Source organism: Phyllostomus hastatus, unplaced genomic scaffold, assembly GCF_019186645.2.
Source record: "Phyllostomus hastatus isolate PE091 unplaced genomic scaffold, TTU_PhHast_1.1 phas_contig_41, whole genome shotgun sequence".
NCBI lineage: Eukaryota > Metazoa > Chordata > Mammalia > Chiroptera > Phyllostomidae > Phyllostomus > Phyllostomus hastatus.
In genome coordinates, this window is record NW_025333876.1 from 8200580 (window position 1) to 8219498 (window position 18919).

The 18919-nt window shown below is 37.8% G+C and overlaps 1 protein-coding gene across 4 annotated transcripts in view; it reads right to left on the minus strand.

Moving 5' to 3' along the window:
• Positions 1-18919, minus strand: part of CRYL1 (crystallin lambda 1) — a 130543-nt gene that overhangs the window by 34796 nt on the left and 76828 nt on the right. The window lies entirely within an intron of this gene.

Genomic DNA, 18919 nt, shown 5'->3' on the forward strand with positions numbered 1-18919 from the left:
GGCAGGGCTGCTGGGTGAATGGATGAAAAATGTCAGGGGATTAAGAAGTATAAATTGATAGTTACAAAACAGTCATGAAGACATAAAGTACAGCATAGGGAATACGGTCAATAATATTGTAGTAACTATGTATGGTATCAGGTAAAGCTAAGAGTATTGAGGGGACCACTTCACAAGTCATATAAATACATAATCACTATGTTGTACACCTGAAACTTATATAATATGGTATGTCAACTGTAATTGAAAAGCAAATTAAAAAAAATAAAAATTCTCATGATAAAAAAGTCCTTCAACTACATGCGGAAGGAAAGTCTACAAACAGAACACACTCAGCACCTCAGGCAAAGTGCTGTGAACATCAGTGGTATCATCAGCACATTTTCCACTATCTGTCATCTTCATAAGATGAACAAATGTGTTACATCCATAATTCCCCAAATGCTACTTGAGCACCTATAACTCATTGGAAATCCTTTGGAAAAAATCTTTAACTAAAGAACTAAAATTACTTGAATAAGGGTTGGGAAAGAGGATAGAGACACAAACTTGGATTAAATGTTGCAGATAACAACCATGGTGAAATTCTCATCATGTGCAAAGCTGGGGTGGGAGTGAGATGACATTGTCAAACAGCCAGTGCCAGCCCCCAATAAGGCATGTTCCTGGGATCGGGATGCCTGCGGTGGAGCCCTTCCTCAGAAGCAAGCAGCACAGAAGAAGGGTGTTCACTGTTTCAATCCTCCAAGTACTAGAGGCATCTTTCTCTGCCTGCCACCAATAGCTCTGGGAAATGACACCAGGGGCCACTCCATACAAAGTGGTCCCCACTCACGTGGGGGGAGCAGGCCCAACAGGGGGACATGACTATTCCCAACACTTCCTGGTGAATTTAAGATCATGGTTCTCAGTATGGTTCATGACAATCAGCACCAGAATCAACAGTGTTTGTTAAAATGCATATTCTCAGCACCTGTTTCCCATACCCCCCACGAGACCTACTGAATCAGAGTCTCTGGGGGTGGGGCCCAGGCATGTGCATTTTTATCAAACATTCTACAATTTTTGTTCCTTAACAAAGTTTGAGAGACAGTATTCTGAGGTGTGGGTCCAAAGTGCGATGTGCTACCAAATATATCCTCAGGACTCTGTCCTCTCTCCTCCTGCGTGCAGGGACTAATCAAGTATGCCCTGGTTAGTGTGTTAGCACTGTGGTAGTAGAAACAGCATAAACACTAGCAGATAACCAGAAGTGCGCAAGAGTAGAAGTGAAATACTGAAGTACCACTAGGAATTGTATCAAAACCTCCCTTAAGCTCCAGCTGGTGTAGCTCAGTGGATTAAGCATGGGCCTGTGAACCAACAGGTCACCAGTTCAATTCCCAGTAGGCGCATATGCCTGGGTTGTAGGCCAGGTCCCCCAGGGGCTTGCAAGAGGCAACCACACACTGACGATTCTCTCCCTTTCTTTCTCTTTCCCTTCCCCTCTGTCTAAAAATAAATAAATAAAATCTTCAAAAAAATTGATTTTTAAAAAAACCTCCCTCAAAAATAAAGAAAATATTTTTAGGTCTGATTTAATAATATGTAAGAGTTAATAATAATATCTAATGTTTTTAAAATCAGCTGTGTAAATATTATGACATGAATTCCATTTCTATATCATCTACCAGATTTTAAAATTTAACTCAAAGGGTAGGGCATCAATATTGTGTTTGTTTATACTTTTAAAAATATAATCAAAGCATGTGAAATTTTATTAAGAACAAAAGGTCATAACAGCACCACATCTGAAAGACAGGGAAAATGTAGTCATTTAAGAACTGTAAAGCACATTGTGTTACATCCTCTTATCAAAAAGGAAAAAAGGCTACAGTAGCTGGCTGGTTGTATTGAGTAATTCCTGGATCAGTTAAGTGTGCAAGCTGGTTAAGTTTAAATGGAGCCTTGTAGTAAAGCCAGAGACTACGAATGATGCAGATACTGTGTAAGCTAATAAAAGGGCCCTTTGTAAATGGCTTTATTGTGAGCCCATCATGCAGCTTCTCCCTTGAAACTCTATGCCTTTCTTCAGATTGTTTGATTATCAAAGAGGCAAGAAAACTTGAACCAGAAGAAACTTAAACCTGCTTCAGTGAGTTATGTAAGGCGTTTTTTTAAGAGCACATTGGCTTAAAGTTTTGTTGTTGTATTTAATAGTAACCCAATTGTGGTGAATTTGCTGAGCTAGGGTTATGATGCCTCCCTCATCCATGTCAAGTTCATTTCCACTCTTCATTTGGGAGCTGATCCCCCTTTGTCTGAGAACAGGAGTCTGACACACTGGTAATCAGGACCAACATCACTTTCAGTGAATAAAGCTAAGAGAGGCTACAGGCATTCTCTCTGTCCTGAGGGGGTGAGGAGGAAAGGCAGGGAGAATATCAAACACGGTGGCTGACAGCCTAGCAGCACAGCAGCCTTGCTCTGTATAAACCACAGCAACTCCATCAGTGAGAAAACCCCACCCAACCCACATGCATTCTTGACTTAACAGTGTCTTTCAGGGTCCTTTCTAGAGAAACCACCAAATGCGAAGTATTAGCTCTGTAACTTTGGAAGGCAATTAGCTAGACTTTGCTTAATTAAATTCTGACAGCACTTTCAAAGCAATGACTATTATTTGTTTGTGTTTTGTTTGTTTTGAGGTGGGAGGGAGATGATATGCTCATGCAAAACTCCTCTGGTGGCATGCTCCAATTTTGACAACACAAAACCAAACTTTGGGGGTGATGAAAAGATGGTGTACCTTCCCAAATATCACATCAATTGCAGCTCACCCATGCCAGGCAGCATCAGATGATTAAAAGGTGGGGCTGAGTTTAAACACTCTTTTTTCCCTTCCCATATTGAAAAGAAGAAATTGAATGATGGTATTATAGGTACTTATTTATATTTTAAAAAGTAAATCATTTATAAATGTCCTTTTTTATTATCAGTAAAGCTTACCTGTGACAGCACTCAGCTCATTAGGGCTGTTTCAGGAAAGCAGCAGGGAGGACCACAGTCAGCCAGCCCTGGATCACTCCCAGAAAGGAAGTGCTGGGTAAGAACTCATGTCTGAGCTTTACCCACTTGCTGTGCAACAACATACATTTTCCAAAATAAATATTTTCATGGGGAAAATGAAATTGTATTGATTTTCTAAAAATCAATTCAGGCATTTTAGATATGCATCCTGTTGCTAGAAAATCTACATTCACTGCCTGGAAGCAATCTTCAGTGTGCTTTCCAGAAAGAAAGAAAAACTAAATTAGAAGACTTTAGTACTGAAGGTATTTTACATGCAAAGAAGTCTATTAGCTGATTGCAGGGAGAAGACATGGCAAGAAAATAAAACATGAGCTCAAATCCTGTTGCAGTCATGGCAAAGGGCAAGTCTTTCTCAAGTTGAAGATGGAAGTGTTCCACATGATAAAGTCTGTCTGTTAGCACTAATTAAACCTCTGGCTTCAATCTGTCTAATCATCACCAGCAGTCTCTCATTACTATTTCTTCCAAGAGCACAATCTTAAAAGTCTATCAGATTAATAGACTGTTATGACTATACTTCTTAAGAGGCAAACACGCTAACTACAAAAACAAAGGCAAAATTGCTCTAGAAGGAAAAGTATGTGTTAAGGAAAAATAAAGTGAAACAGCATAAGGTTTTAATATCACGGACGATAAACTGCACTATTCCCTGACCAGAGGCCATTTATTTCCTTAAAAATCAAAATAAAGTTTTTAAAATTGTATATTATAATCCTAAACAGAGTTCTATAACAATATAGAACAAATTGTACCCAATCAAGCGAAAACTTGCCAAGGTAAAAGTCAGTGTGGACCAAATTTGGGACACTACTTCTCAGGGCTCAGGTGTTAGTTAAGGTTAGCAGAATCACTGTGGTCTGCATTAAAAAGCAGCCCTTCTTCCTCAGGTGATATGCTCTTTCTACTTTCTGGAACAAAACACTTGCACTAAAAAATATTCACTGTGGGAGCGGGGATGGGGGATCAGGGAAGAATGAGGGGGGAAAGGTGGGACAACTGAAATTGAACGATAAAAAAAATTTAAAAAGGTTCTTAACCATTAACTACATATATATATATATCTTGTTATATATGTATGTATATACATATATATATATATATATACATGCACTTATGTATGTATTTTAACTAAGAATAGAGGTTTTCAACATTAACTGGCTTACAAAGTTCAGGTATGAATTTTATAACTTTTTAGAGGAAATATGCTATTTTATTATTTTAAAAATAAAAATAATTATCTTTTAAATACATTTGTTTTATTTTGCTTTGACAATCAGATTTTGCGTTTGCCTCTTCCTGACTCCTTCTCATCCACTCAGTCTCTCTTCCTTCTCTGCATCACTGAGGAGAACCACAATCTTTTGTAATTCTGTCTATAGTACAAGCACTCATTCCATTTTATGTTACATTTGTGATGCAGACCCTGGCTTGTGGGGTCCATGTCATTATGGATGAAAATGAGACATTCACACAGACTACTGAGTCCAGTGGAGGAAAGGGGCAGCATGGCTTTTCTCTCAAGGGGAGCAAAAGCCTCAGCCCTTGTTCCAATGAGCTTTTATTGTCTTACTGGGCACATTATAAGAAGGTCCTCATTTACTATGCACAGATTCACTTTAGGTGGTTACCTTTTACAGAAAACAAAGGAGCCAATGCTGCTAATCACATCACAGAAGAGGGATATGTGCAAATGAAAAGGCAATTCTCCCGTGGTCCAGGGTCCTGTGCATCTCATCTCCCAGTGGGAGGTGGGCCCACACCATGCAGAGAGGCCTCCCACAAATTTGTATTCTCTTTAAAAACAGAATTGAGTTGTTTTTCTGTAATGGTCCTTATGTGATCTTTTCTGCATCAATGGTTGCTTAATACAAACATTTGTGTTAAATAACTTAGCCCTCAGTTTCTAATGTAACTTTGGCCACTGGTAGTACAAGATGAGTATACATTAATGGGGTCATACATAAATTATTGGGAGTGTTATGTTTGCCCTTTCTTATTCTACTAAACTTTCAGGAAACTACCAAGCAGTGTGCTCCCTGCCAGACACTGTATAAAGAGGCATGTTCAGAATTTAGTCTGTCATGCCTAAATTCTTAAATGAGTCTTCCCCACCCCACAAGCATGCAGTTTCCTAGAAGTATCAAAGTGAAGGTAATGGGGCAGGAGATAGTCAGGAAGGAAATTACAGAGACCCCGCAGGGCTAAGATAAAAGACATCCATACATAACAAAGACCCCCTAAGACTGGCTGTTCCTGTTTTCTGGAATAACTCTGAATCATGGTGGCTCAAAGAATGCACCTGCGCACTACCCCCAATTCATTATAATAACATTATAATGAATTAACATTGTGGGACTTCCTTCCAGTAGCCAATCAAGAAAATCATGGGAGACCACACATGCACAGTAGCTTTGAAATGCAACTACTTGTACATGCACAATAGAAGCCCACCAAAAGACTAGCCAGGAAGATTCTGCCCTATAAGAATAGAATCCCTCCAGCCCACAGGATCAATCTCTGCTCAGAGTTGGCCCACTCCCATGTTCTGTGGAGTATACTATCGCTTAATAAATCTTCCCTCTTTCTTTATGCTATAAACTCTGTGTGTTTGGTTTAATTCTTTGTCCTCGATCACTAAGAACCTGGTTACCTGTGCCTACCTATGACAGTAAGGTGTGGTGAGGTTACTATTCTGATGACCAAGATTACCAGGCCATGTAAAACTTGTGAAAAAATGCTCAGAAATGTCTCTGTTTAATAGCACTTCTAACATGTTACCTTCTACTCAGGAAAAAAAAAATGAGTAGGTAAATTTAGAAAGATAGTTAATATAAATGTATATATTTATTTGTTTGTTTATTTATTGGTTTGTCTTGTGTTTCTTTACTGAAAAGTGACTTTTGGCCTACAACAGAATTCAGCTAAAAATAGCATCTCATTAGATTTCCCCAACAGGTACCACAACAACTGTTTTTTAAAAAAAGTAAATGTATATACCACTGAAAACAAAGGTGGTTAAACAAATTCATGTCTAATTTTTTTAAGTTAAAAAATGTAGTGTGGACTGTGGAATATGGGGGTTACCTAGGTGGGAGAAATTCCCAGTCTGACGTAGAGTCAGGAGGGTTGCCCTGCCTGGATGAATATCTAAGGCTCCGCCCTCTTACAACGTATCAGCTGCACCAAGACAAAGAAATATGGCCCAAATGAAAGAACACAGCAAAACCTCAGAAAGAGAGCTAAACGATGAGGAGATAGGCAACCTATCTGATGGAGAATTTAAAGCCCTGGTAATCAAAATGCTCACAGAACTGACTGAGCTTGATGAATAAATGAAAGAACAAATGAAAGATACCCAACATGAAATAAAGCAAAATATTCAGGGAGCCAACAGTGACAGGAAGGAAACCAGGACCCAAAGCAATGAGTTGGAACAAAAGGAAGAAATAAACATCCATCCAGAAGAAAAGGAAGAAACAAGAAATCAAAAAAATGAAGAGAGACTTAGGAACCTCTGGGATGACTTGCAATGTTCCAATACCTGAAGTATAGGGGTGCCAGAAGGAGAATAACAATAGCAAGAAATTGAAAACTTATTTGAACAAATAATGAAGGATAACTTCCCCAATCTGGTGAAGGAAATAGACTTCCAGGAAGTCCAGGAAGCCCAGAGAGTCCCAAAGAAGTTGGACCCAAAGAGGAACACACCGAGGTACATCATCATTAAGTTACCCAAGACTAAAGATAAGGAGAGAATCTTAAAGCAGCAAGAGAAAAGGAGACAGTTACCTACAAAGGAGTTCCCATAAGGCTATCTGCTGATTTCTCAAAAGAAACCTTGTAGGCAAGAAGGGACTGGAAAGAAGTATTTGAAGTCATCAAAGGCAAGGAACTACATCCAAGATTACTCTCTCCAGCAAAGTTTTCGTTTAAAAGGGAAGGGCAGATAAAGTGCTTCCCAGATAAGGTCAAGTTAAAGGAGTTCATCATCACCAAGCCCTTATTATATGAAATGTTAGAGAGACTCATCTAAGAAAAGATAAAAAATATGAACAGTAAAATTACAACAAACTCACAACTATCAACAAATGAACCTAGACTTCCAGCCAACGTGGAGGCACAGGCAGACACACCGTACCTCCACGCACAACCAAGATTGGAACAACAACAATTTAGAGGCAGAATAACACCCAGACTGACAGAAAATTTATCTGAATGGAAGTCAGACAGCCAAGAAGTTGAAATAGACCTGTTCATCCAGACAGGTAGGAGGGGCGGAGATGGGGAGCCAGGTGCTGGTTGCAGCATGGAGAGCAAATAGAGTTGGGTGCATAAGGCAACCGGGGGTGCGCAAGGCATCCGGGGCGTGCAAGATCACAGCGGGTGGACCCTGAGTACGCAAGCGGCAGCTGACAGACCCAGTGAGGTGGTGATTGTGGAGCAGGGCAGAGCGCACAACCCAGGATCCCAGAGAAGGGACTGAGGTCTCATGGAGAACAGAGCTACCACCTTTGTTCCCTGCCCACCCTGCCCCCACATACAACGTCACAATCTAGTGATTGGGGTGCCCAGTCCTGGTGAACAGCTAAGGTTCCGCCCCTCACCTTAACAGGAGCGACCAGACTAAGAAAAAAACAGAGAGATGGCTGAAACAGAAGAACAAATCAGTGCCCCAGAACTCATCCTTTTAAGCAACTGAGAGATAGCAAACCTATCAGATGCATAGTTCAAAACACTAGTGATCAGGAAGCTCAGAGAATTGGTTGATTTGGGGTGCAAATTACATGAAAAAATGCAGGTCACCATAAAAGAAATGAAGGAAAATGCACAGGGAACCAATAGTGATGGGAAGGAAACTGGGTCTCAGAACAATAGAGTGGACCAGAAGGAAGAAAGAAACAACCAAACAGGAAAGAATGGAGAAATAAGAATTCAAAAAAACGAGGAGAAGCTTGGGAACCTCCAGGACATCTTTAAACGTTCCAACATCTGAACTATAGGTGTACCAGAAGGGGAAGAGGAAAAGCGACAGATTGAAAATGTATTTGAACAAATAATAAAGGAGAACTTCCCCATTCTGACAAAGGAAATAGGAAGGAGGTCCTGGAAGTCCAGGAAGCTCAGAGAGTCCCAAAGAAGTTGGGCCCAAGGAGGAACACACCAAGGCACATCACAATTACATTAGCCAAGGTAAAAATGAAGGAGAGAATCCTAGAAGCAGCAAGAGATAAGGGGACAGTCACCTACAAAGGAGTTCCCATCAGACTGTCAGCTGAGTTCTCAAGAGACCTTATAGGCAAGAAGGGGATGGAAAGAAGTATTCCAAGTCATGAAAGGCAAGGACCTATATCCCAGATTACTCTATCCAGCAAAGCTTTCATTTAGAATGGAAGGGCAGATCAAGTGCTTCTCAGATAAGGTCAAGTTAAAGGAGTTCATCATCACCAAGCCCTTATTTTATACAATGTTAAAGAGACTTATCTAAGAAAAGAAGATTAAAAAAACATGTATAGTAAAAGGACAGCAAACTCATAATTATTAACAACCACACCTAAAGCAAAACCAAAAGAAACTAAGCAAACAACTAGAACAGGAACAGAACCACAGAAATGGAGATCACATGGAGGGTTAGCAACAGGGGAGTGGGAGGAGGAGAGAGGGGGAAAAGGTGCAGAGAATAAGTAGCATAGATTGTAGGTTGGAAATAGATAGGAGGAGGGTAAGAATAGCATGAGAAATGTAGAAGCTAAAGAACTTATAAGTATGACACATGGACATAAACTAAAAGGGGGGATGTGGGTGGGAGAGGGTGTACAGGGTGGAGGGGAGTGAAGTGGGGAAGTGGGACAACTGTAATAGCATAAGCAATAAAATATATTTAAAAAATAAAAAAAAACAAATGAACCTAAAAAATAAAAACAATGAAAACAAAAACTAAGCAAACAAGTAGAACAGAAACAGAATCAGAAATGGATGTCACATGGAGGATTTTCAGTGGGGAGTGGGAAGGGAGGAATAGGGAGGAAAAGGTACAGGGAAGAAGAAGCATAATTGGTAGGCATAAAATAGATGGGGAGAGGTAAAAAATGGTATAGGAAACAAAGAACTCAAAGAACTTATATGTACCACCCATGGACATTAACTAAGGTGGGGGAATGCTGGAGGGTTGGGGGGGGTGCAAGGGGGAAAGTTGGGAAAACTGTAATAATCAGTAAAATATACTTTAAAATGATATTAAAAATATAAATAAACATAAGCCCCCTAATATATAGCTTGTACACTAATAAAAATTTTTCTGATTAAATTGATAGAAACTTCCCTCCTCAAATACTGGATAATTCCATAGAAAACAAATCATCCATTTAAACGAATAGCTGAGCTCTCAGTTAAGTAAGAAAAGTAAGTCATTCGGTGAAATAAACAAAAAGGCTCAGAGCAGTGCAGCAGTAGAGTGATGCTGTGACATTTCAGTAGTCTGGAAAGAGGGTTCGAATACCCTCAGAATGAGATGTAACCATGAGCTGGAGGATGTAGAAAGTTGGAATCAAGACCCTTATGACAAGACTGAGACCCTCAAAAGGCTATATTTTCAATGAACTCTTGGACTAGTTTAAACAATAAAATAGTCCATCTGCTGAGGACAGGGAAGCTTATCTTGATCAGGGCTCCTATGGGGAAGGACTTAGAGTGGAATGAAAGGTAAACTAATTTGAGAATTCATCTTCATAAGCATGAAATTCATCCAAGTTTGGGGTTTAAAATTACATTAAACGATACAGTCTGGACACTCCCAGGCTGAAAAAGTAACATAAAAATTGCTCCCAGAATAGCAACAAGCCTGGCAGATGAAAACTCGAAAAAAAAAATTGGAAGAATACTTGCTGAAAGTGACCTCACCTTTCTTTGGATTCAAAAATAAAGAGCCCCACTGAAGAAAATACACAATCCTAAATTATGAAGCATATGAAACCATCCAGACAAAACAAAGACCAGGATCAGATAACAAACACCAAACCTTCAAAAAAGTGAAAAAAGTAGTGTATAGTAGAATAAGTATGTTTAAATTAATTAAAAGGAAAAGAAAGGAGAATTGACTTGGGGTGGGAAACAGACAATATAGTGTACAGATGATGTATTATGGAATTGTGCAACCAAAACCTGTATAATTTTGTAAACCAGGGTCACCCCCCAATAAACTCAGCGAAAAGGGAAAAAATAAAACAATCTCAAAAAATAAAGTTAAACCAAAAAATATATAAAACAAAGTATAAGAAAGGAATCAAACCCAGAAACACCAAGTTGATTTTTAAAAGCATTAACTAAAATGTTTAGAAATTGGAATGAAAAATAAAATTACTAAACACATTGAGTGATAGTATAAACACAGCTGAAGAGAGAATTAATGAACTAGAAGACAGAGATAAGGAAATTATCCAGAATATAGAAAAACAAAATCTATTAAAACAAAAATTGACAGATTATCAAGGAGAATCAGACAAATCCAGCACTGCATAACATTTTAACATCTCTCTCAGTTTTGATTTAAAAAATCAGTACAGGGAAGAAATAAACAACACACTTAAGAAGCTTGATCTACTGGACAAATATAGAAGAGTCTTGCATCCAAAAACTGAGAAACACACATCATTTTCGAGCACAAATGGAATACTTATAAAAGGTCCATATGTAATAAATTATAATGCAGGTTTCAACAATTACAAAGGACTCATATCACATAAGTCATTTCCTTTACTACAGTGTAATTAAGCCAAAAGTAACAAATAGAAAGTTACCTTGTAGTCTAAGAAAATTGAAAATTAACTTCTAAATAGTTCATGAGACAAAATGAAACCCTTATGGGAATTAAAATATACTTAGAACAGAAGAGTGATGACATGTTGCATATCAAAATTTGTGGGGTGCAATTTAAACAGTTCTTGAACAGAGATTTATTTTTCAATTTTTAAGAAACACAGACTTAAATAACCAACACACTTGGCTTAAGAAGCCAAGCATCCAATTTAAGAAATCAAAAATAGAAAAGAATCTAAAGAAAATAAAAAGGTGATTATAAAGATAACAGAAGGCAATAAAATAAAATAAAATATAGGTCAAGTACAGAGAATCAGTATCAAAACTAGTTCTTTAAAAAGACTTACAACATTGGCTAACCTCTGGAGAAGTGTCTTCTACCTAGTCACTAAGAAATGGAGCACCTCAAAGCTCAGTCCCAGGCACTCTTCTCCTTTGGCCCTACACAAGCATACCTTGCAGACAAGGTGGGTTCAGTTCTAGACCACCACAATAAAGTAAATATTGCAATAAAGCAAGTCACACAAATTTTTTGGTATCCCAGTATATTTAAAAATTACGTCTATACTATACTGTAGTCTATTAACTATGCAATAGCATTATGTCTAAAAAACAATGTACATACCTTAATTAAAAAATACTTTATTGCTAAAAAAATGTAAACCATCATCTGAGCCTTTAGCAAGTCATAATCTTTTTGCTGGTGGAGGTTCTTACTTTCAATTTGCAGGGGGAAAAAGCAATATCTGTGAAGCACAATAAAATGAGGTATGCCTATATTGTCTCCCTATGAAATTCCTACTAAGCCCACAGCTTAAATCACTGATCTATATACTCAATTCATATTTATTTCTCCTCAGACCATCTTCATGTATTTTTTCACAGGAACCTCAAATTTATCTAATCTGGTTCTCTCTTCTAGTGCCAGCTGATATGTAAATTTGCCAGTATAAAAAGAAAAACCTAAATATTCTATTAACCTAATGTTCTATGGGAAAATAGCATCATAACTAAAGTCCCCTGCACACAAAGTCAGTATGTTTACCCTAGTAAGTCTCATTATTTCACAAAATATTTCTAAAATACAAAATGTGTAAGATAAAACATTTATAATCAACAATGTTAGTTTTTAACAGTCTAACACTAAGTAACTAAAAGCCAATGAACAATTTTAGCATATAAATAGAAACTACAAAAAGAATCAAATGAAAATTCAACAACTGGAATTTTAAAGATGGGCTTAAAAGCAGATAAGATTTAGCTAAAGAAATTAACATTTGGAAGATACATCATGATAAAATATTCAGGCAAAGAAATAGAAAATACAGAATAGAGCATAGGAAAAACACATAGAAATGTTGAAAAGTTCTGACATACAAGGAAGTGCAGTCCCAGAAAGGAGCAAAGTTGGGGGAGGGGGGAGGAGGAGAGAGGGAGAGGAACAATATACAAAGAGATAATCAATTTCCAAAATTGACTAAATAATTATTGTAAAGTAATTACAATAATATGGACATCCAAAAAATGAGATACTGCAGTCATTAAAGCAACCAAGCCTATTTTTAAATATTTAATGAAGTAGGAAAGTACATAAGACATGTTAAGTGAATAAAAAATAACAGTCCTCATTATAACTTTATAATAAATGTTCATTACAATATTGGAAGAAAATACACAATAGTAATAGAAACAATTTTTGAGCAATAAACACACTAATAATTTCCTTTATTTATTTATTTATTTTTAATTTTTATTGTTGTTCCAGTACAGTTTTCTGTCTTTTACTTCCATCCCTGCCCACCCCCCCAGTTCTCACCACCTCCCTTCCATTTCCACCCCAACGCCTAGTTTTTGTCCATGTGTCCTTTATACTTGTTCCTGTAAACCCTTCCCCCTTTCCCCCCTCTGGTCACTGTCAGCCTGTTCTCTAATTTCAGTGTCTTTGGTTATATTTTGCTTGTTTGTTTTGTTGTTTAGGTTCCTGTTAAAGGTGAGATCACCTGGTATTTGTCTTTCACCACCTGGCTTATTTCACTTACCATAATGCTCTCCAGTTCCATCCATGCTGTCACAAAGGGTAGGAGCTCCTTCTTTCTTTCTGTTGCATAGAATTTCATTGTGTAAATATACCATAGTTTTTTGATCCATTCATTTGCCAATGGGCACCTAGGTTGCTTGGTTATTATAATAACACTTGGCTATTGTAAATTGTGCTGCTATGAACATTGCAGGACATAGGTTCTTTTGAACAGGTGTTTCAGAGTTCATAGGATATAATCCTAGCAGTGGAATTGCCAGGTCAAAAGGCAGATCCATTTTTAGTTTTCTGAGAAAATTCCATACTGTTTTCCATAGTGGTTGTACCAGTCTGCAATCCCACCAGCAGTGCACTAGGGTCCCCTTATCTCCACAACATCTCCAGCACTTGTTTGTTGTTTTGTTTATGATGGCCATTCTGACTGGTGTGAAGTAGTATCTCATTGTGGTTTTAATTTGCATCTCTCTGATAGCTAGCAATGTTGAGCATCTTTTCATGTGTCTCTGGATCCTCTGTATGTCCTCCTTGGAGAAGTGTCTGTTCAAGTCCTTTGACCATTTTTTAGTTGGGTTGCTTGTCTTCTTACAGTGGAGTCGTGTAAGTTCTTGATATATTTTGGAGTTTAAACCCTTGTCTGAGGTATCATTGACAAATGTTTTCCCATATGGTTGGTTCTCTTCTTATTTTATTACTGTTTTCTTTAGCTGTGAAGAAGCTTTTTATTTTGATGAGATCCCATTTGTTTATTCTTTCCCTTATGTCCCTTGCTCTAGGGGACATATCAATAAAAATGTCGCTGCTTCAAATATCTGAGATTTTCTTGCCTATGTTCTCCTCTAAGACTTTAATGGTGTCACGACTTATATTTAAATCTTTTATCCACCTTGAATTTATTTCTGTATATGGTGTAAGTTGGTACTCGAGTTTCATTTTTTTTGCACGTAGCTGTCCAGTTCTCCTAACACCATTTCTTGAAGAGGCTATTTTTACTCCATTGTATGTTGCTGCCCCCTTTGTCGAATATTGACCACAGAGACTTGGGTTTATTTCTGGGCTCTCTGTCCTGTTCCATTGGTCCATGTGCCTGTTTTTATGCCAGTACCAGGCTGTTTTGATTACAGTGGCCTTGTAACATAGTTTGGTACCAGGTATTGTGATCCCTTCTACTTTGCTCTTCTTTCTCAAAATTGCAGCAGCTATTCAGGGTCATTTATGGTTCCATATAAATTTTTGAAGTGTTTGTTCTATGTCTGTAAAATATGCCATTGATACTTTAATAAATATTTCATTGAATCTGTAAATTGCTTTGGGTAGTATGGACATTTTGATTCTGTTAATTGTTCTGATCCATACCTAGGAATAAACCTAACCAAGGAGGTAAAAGACCTAATGCAGAGAACTAATTTTCTTAATTTTAAAAAATTTTCTAATTTTTTATAATTACCATGAGTTACTTGTACAATCAGAAGAATGTTGATTATTGAAAGCAGGATATGATTCTATATTACAGTAAGATTAAAATTATGTCAAAATATGTACCTAAAATGAAAACATGTACATAAAAATACTACCAATACTATAATCTTAGAGTGATGGGATTAAAACTGATTTTTTTTCTATTTTTCAAGTTTTTTTACATTAATGTTAAGGTGGAGCAATGTTTAAGGACAGTGTCATAACTATAAAGAAGCTAAGATTTTGCCCCATTAGCAAGCTATTATATAGATGGTCTCAGAAGACACAAGGGTCTTGGGTCGGAGACAAAGAACTGTATTACTCACAGGATATCAGACAGCCTGAGCTTCATGTTCGCACTAGTTCCCCTTATCTGGAAATCCCATGGGGATGGTGTGAAGAAACTCAGGTAGATCCTGGGTTTGTGTCCCAACTGAGGAACTCTGAGATTAGGGAACACAAATCCATTACAAGTGGCTACACGCAAACCTACCTGAACTATGACTTAGAGGGTGACAGCAAACAAAGTTGCCCTTTGCTCCAGAAGGGACACACTCTATCTTCCAAGGCTATTAGTTATACAAACACCCCTGAAAAGGTAGTACATAAGAAAAGGGCAGTGAGTGCCTCTGCCCACAAGACCCATGGAGCACTGTCTCCCAGCAGCCAGGTCCCCATATAACTGAGAAAAAGTGTTCTCCGGTCTCCTTTTCCCATGTGCACGCAAAGAAAAAAAGATAATGGGTCTCACAATACATGATAGAGTGTTGGCCTCCGAATAAATTTAAGGATAAAGTATAACAAACTCCATACGATCTCACCTATACATGGAACCTAATCAACAAAAAAAAAAAAACAAGCAAGCAAAATATAACCAGAGACAGCGAAAGTAAGAACAAACTGACAGTAACAAGAGGATAGATGGGAGGGGAGAAAGGGGGAAAAGATGGAAGGGTTGTCAGGAACATGTATAAAGGATGCATGGACAAGGCCAAAGGAGGGCAGGACCAAGGATGGGAAGTAGGGATGGTTGGGATGGGGAGAGTGGTGGTGGAGAAATGGAGACAACTGTACTTGGACAACAATAAAAAATAAGAAAAAATAATGTTTCCTAATTGTTAATCAAATTAATAAATGTGCATATTACAAACATTAAATGGTATTAAAAATTATAAAAATAGCCTTGTTTTAACTGAGCACATTTTAACTCCCAGCCCTGCTTCTTTGAAGCAATCACCCATGCATACTTTTTCTTTTGGAATTTATCCCATTTTCTAAATGTATGTTTTAGAAACATCTCATAATTTATTGATTTTGAACATTAGCAATTAACCTACTATGATAATAAATAAAGATTTAATTCTTTAGTGAAAAAAAAGAATAAAGTAAAACTCAACACCAGTCCTAAACTTCCAGTCTAAGAAAGGAAAAGTTTCCTTCCCACTGAAGATTTTGAAGGGTTTCTCTAGCTAGCCACTAACTATCCCAAAATTAAAGGCTCTAATCAATACAAGACTTATCTTGGTAGAACAGTTAATGAGAACACACAACCTATCAATAGTTATGTGCTCAGTGAGAACCTTTAGATGAACAAAATTGCAAATCTTCCAATTAAAAAAAAATCTGAAACCATGAGTCACAGCTTTAACTTGAAAAGAGATGAGTCTAGTTTAAGAACTGAGAGCCTAGGCATGAGGATGATTTGTGGGCAGCTTTTGTCACCCTATTATTGGTCATCAGTTGATTTACTGGTCTGGTTAGTTTTACTCACTGGGGATACTACTTCCCGCAACAAAGAAGATCCCCTCTTCACTCAAACGCTGAAAGGACAGTAAGGAGTACCAATCAGAGGGGGGATTTCCCCCTAATTTTACCCACTTTCCTATACCATTTTACTAGGAATTTTAAAAAGGAAAGATTTACTGAAAACCACTTGGTGTAGGAAGTAGTGAAGTAGCAGCCATTCTCATCTGTATATAGTATCAAGAAACATAGCCTATAGTTTTGTGTGTCTCACAGTATTAACTTAAGTAATATTTTTGGCTAATTAAAGACCTCTAAGAAGCCAGCTCAAAGGCAGAGCCAGCTAGCCTGGTTAAAAATGTCTATACACCTATCCATTGTTCAATCCAACAAGTGTGTCAGGAAAATTCCTTGGTACTCCTGTGAGAAGCTCGTTAAATACTGCTTACTAAGTACTAAAAAGAAACAAGTCCTTCCTTTGTGACAGAATAATTTTATAATCTAATTTAAATTTTTTAGCAATCATCTCTTTTAAGTGTACATTTTTACCAAAAGATTTAACCAGCAACTGAAATTTTCTGCTACATATTTCAACAGTTTCTGGTGCTATAAACAGATAGATAGGATTCTGCCCAGTGCAGGACAGCTGACAGACAATCCTGCAAGACCCACTAATTTTCCAATCCCCTAAGACTACTATCAGTAGACATAAAGTTCTCAAAGGTCAAACATCCACAGGAAAAATCTAAGGAAAATAACTGGAAATAATTGTGGTTCAACATCTAATTCTTTCATTATGTGATACAAATACATTCTAATTTACTGAAGTGAATGGAGACAACAGCACAAAAAACTGCCATTACAGAAAACCCGTGGTAGTTGGGGGAAGAGAATTGGGGAAGGAGCAGGAATAGATATACCTCCCCCAGAAGAGCCAGGGGTACTGAGAAGGCCACATTCTCAAGCCACAGTGCAGCAGTCCCTGCCTAAGGGTAGTCTTTCTATTATTTTATTTTTTAACTTTTTTTTATTGTTGTTCAAGTATAGTTGTCTCCATTTCCCCCCACTACTCCCCCTCACCCCAGCCATCCCCACTTCCCACCCTTAATCCTACCCTTCTTTGTTTTTTTCCTCATGTCCTTTATACATGTTCCTGACAACCCTTCCCCTTCTCCCCCCTTTATCAGAACCACAAGGAAAGGCCTGCCACTTCTCCCATCACCAGGCTCATACATATTAAGTTAACAAGTAACAGGAAAATAAATACTTCTGGGAGAGAGTCAGAAAGAAAATATGGGAAGAGGTGTTCTCCAAGGGCAGGGCAAAGGGAAGACAAAAAGCTGAGGGTGGAGCAGATACGAAAGGAAAAACATCCTATGGCCACCAATCCTCATCTTAAATACAAGGCATTGCCACAAGAATTTGAAACCTGCCCTATACCAAGACTACCCACAACAATTCACAAACCTTAAATCTCACCTAACTTCAAACTAGATTAAGTCAAATCCCTACATTAAAGGCCTAGCATCAGGAAAGGCATACCAAATCCCAGTGTAAAAACTGTTTACCTCTGCATCTACTGTCCTACTCAACACACCTGGCTTTCAAAAACAAGACATTGAGAGGAATCCACAAAAAGCACACACCCAAGAGACCAATCAGTCATCAGAACCAGACTCAGGAGTGACCCAAGTGACGGCATGATTTGACAATGAATTTAACATAACTATGATTAATGTCAAAAACTCTAATGAAAAAGTGGACAACATGCAAAATCACATGAGTAATTTCAGCAGAGAAACGGAAAGCATAAGAAAGTATTAAAGAGAACACTAAAATGAAAAACAAAATAACAGAGATGAAGAATGCCTCTGACTGGCTCATCAGTAATCTCAAAACAGCTGAGGAAAGAATCAGCGATCCTAAACATTACTCAATGGGAATCATCCTGAATAAAGAAACAAAAGGCAAAAAAATCAAGAAGAACATACGGAGCATCCATGACCTGTAGGAAAACTATCAGATGGCTTAACACATGCCATTGGAACCCCAGAAGGAGAGGAAACATAAAATGGGGCAGAAGAAAAATTAAGGAAATAATGGCTGAGAATATTCCAAAACTAATGAAAGTCAACCAAAAAGCTCAGAAAACATGATCTCCTTCCCTCCAAATCCACACACATTGATGTCTATTTTATTCAAAATGCTGGAATTGCTGAAGACAGGGTAATATTACAGCCAACCAAGAGAAAAATGTCACATTATATAAACAGGAACAAAGGTAAGAATTACAGAAGACTTTCTGGGAGAGATGATGCAAGATGGAAGATAATGGAGTTAACTGGGAAAAAAAGTGCTGTAAGAAAAAATTTTTTAATCCTTACCCAAGAATATGTTTCTTGATTTTGGAGTATGAGGAAGGGAAGGAGAGAGGGGGTGGGGAGAGAGAGAGAGAGAAACAAAGACCCATGTGAGAGAGAAACATCAATCAGATGCCTCCCATATGCACCCAGACCAGAGACCAAACCACAACCTAGGTATTAGCCCTGACCAGGCATCAAAAACCTGCAATATTTTGGTATGCGGGGATAACACTCTAACCAACTGAGACACCTGGACTCTGAAATAAATTTTAAAGAAAAGTCTGTGGACAGAAGGAAAACAAAATACCAGAGAGAATATTGGATCTACACAGAAAAATGAAGAATACTGGAAATGGAGTAAGTGAAGATATAATGTTCCTTTGTTTTCAATTACTCAAAAATATAACTGCATATTGTAAGCAAAAATTATACCAAT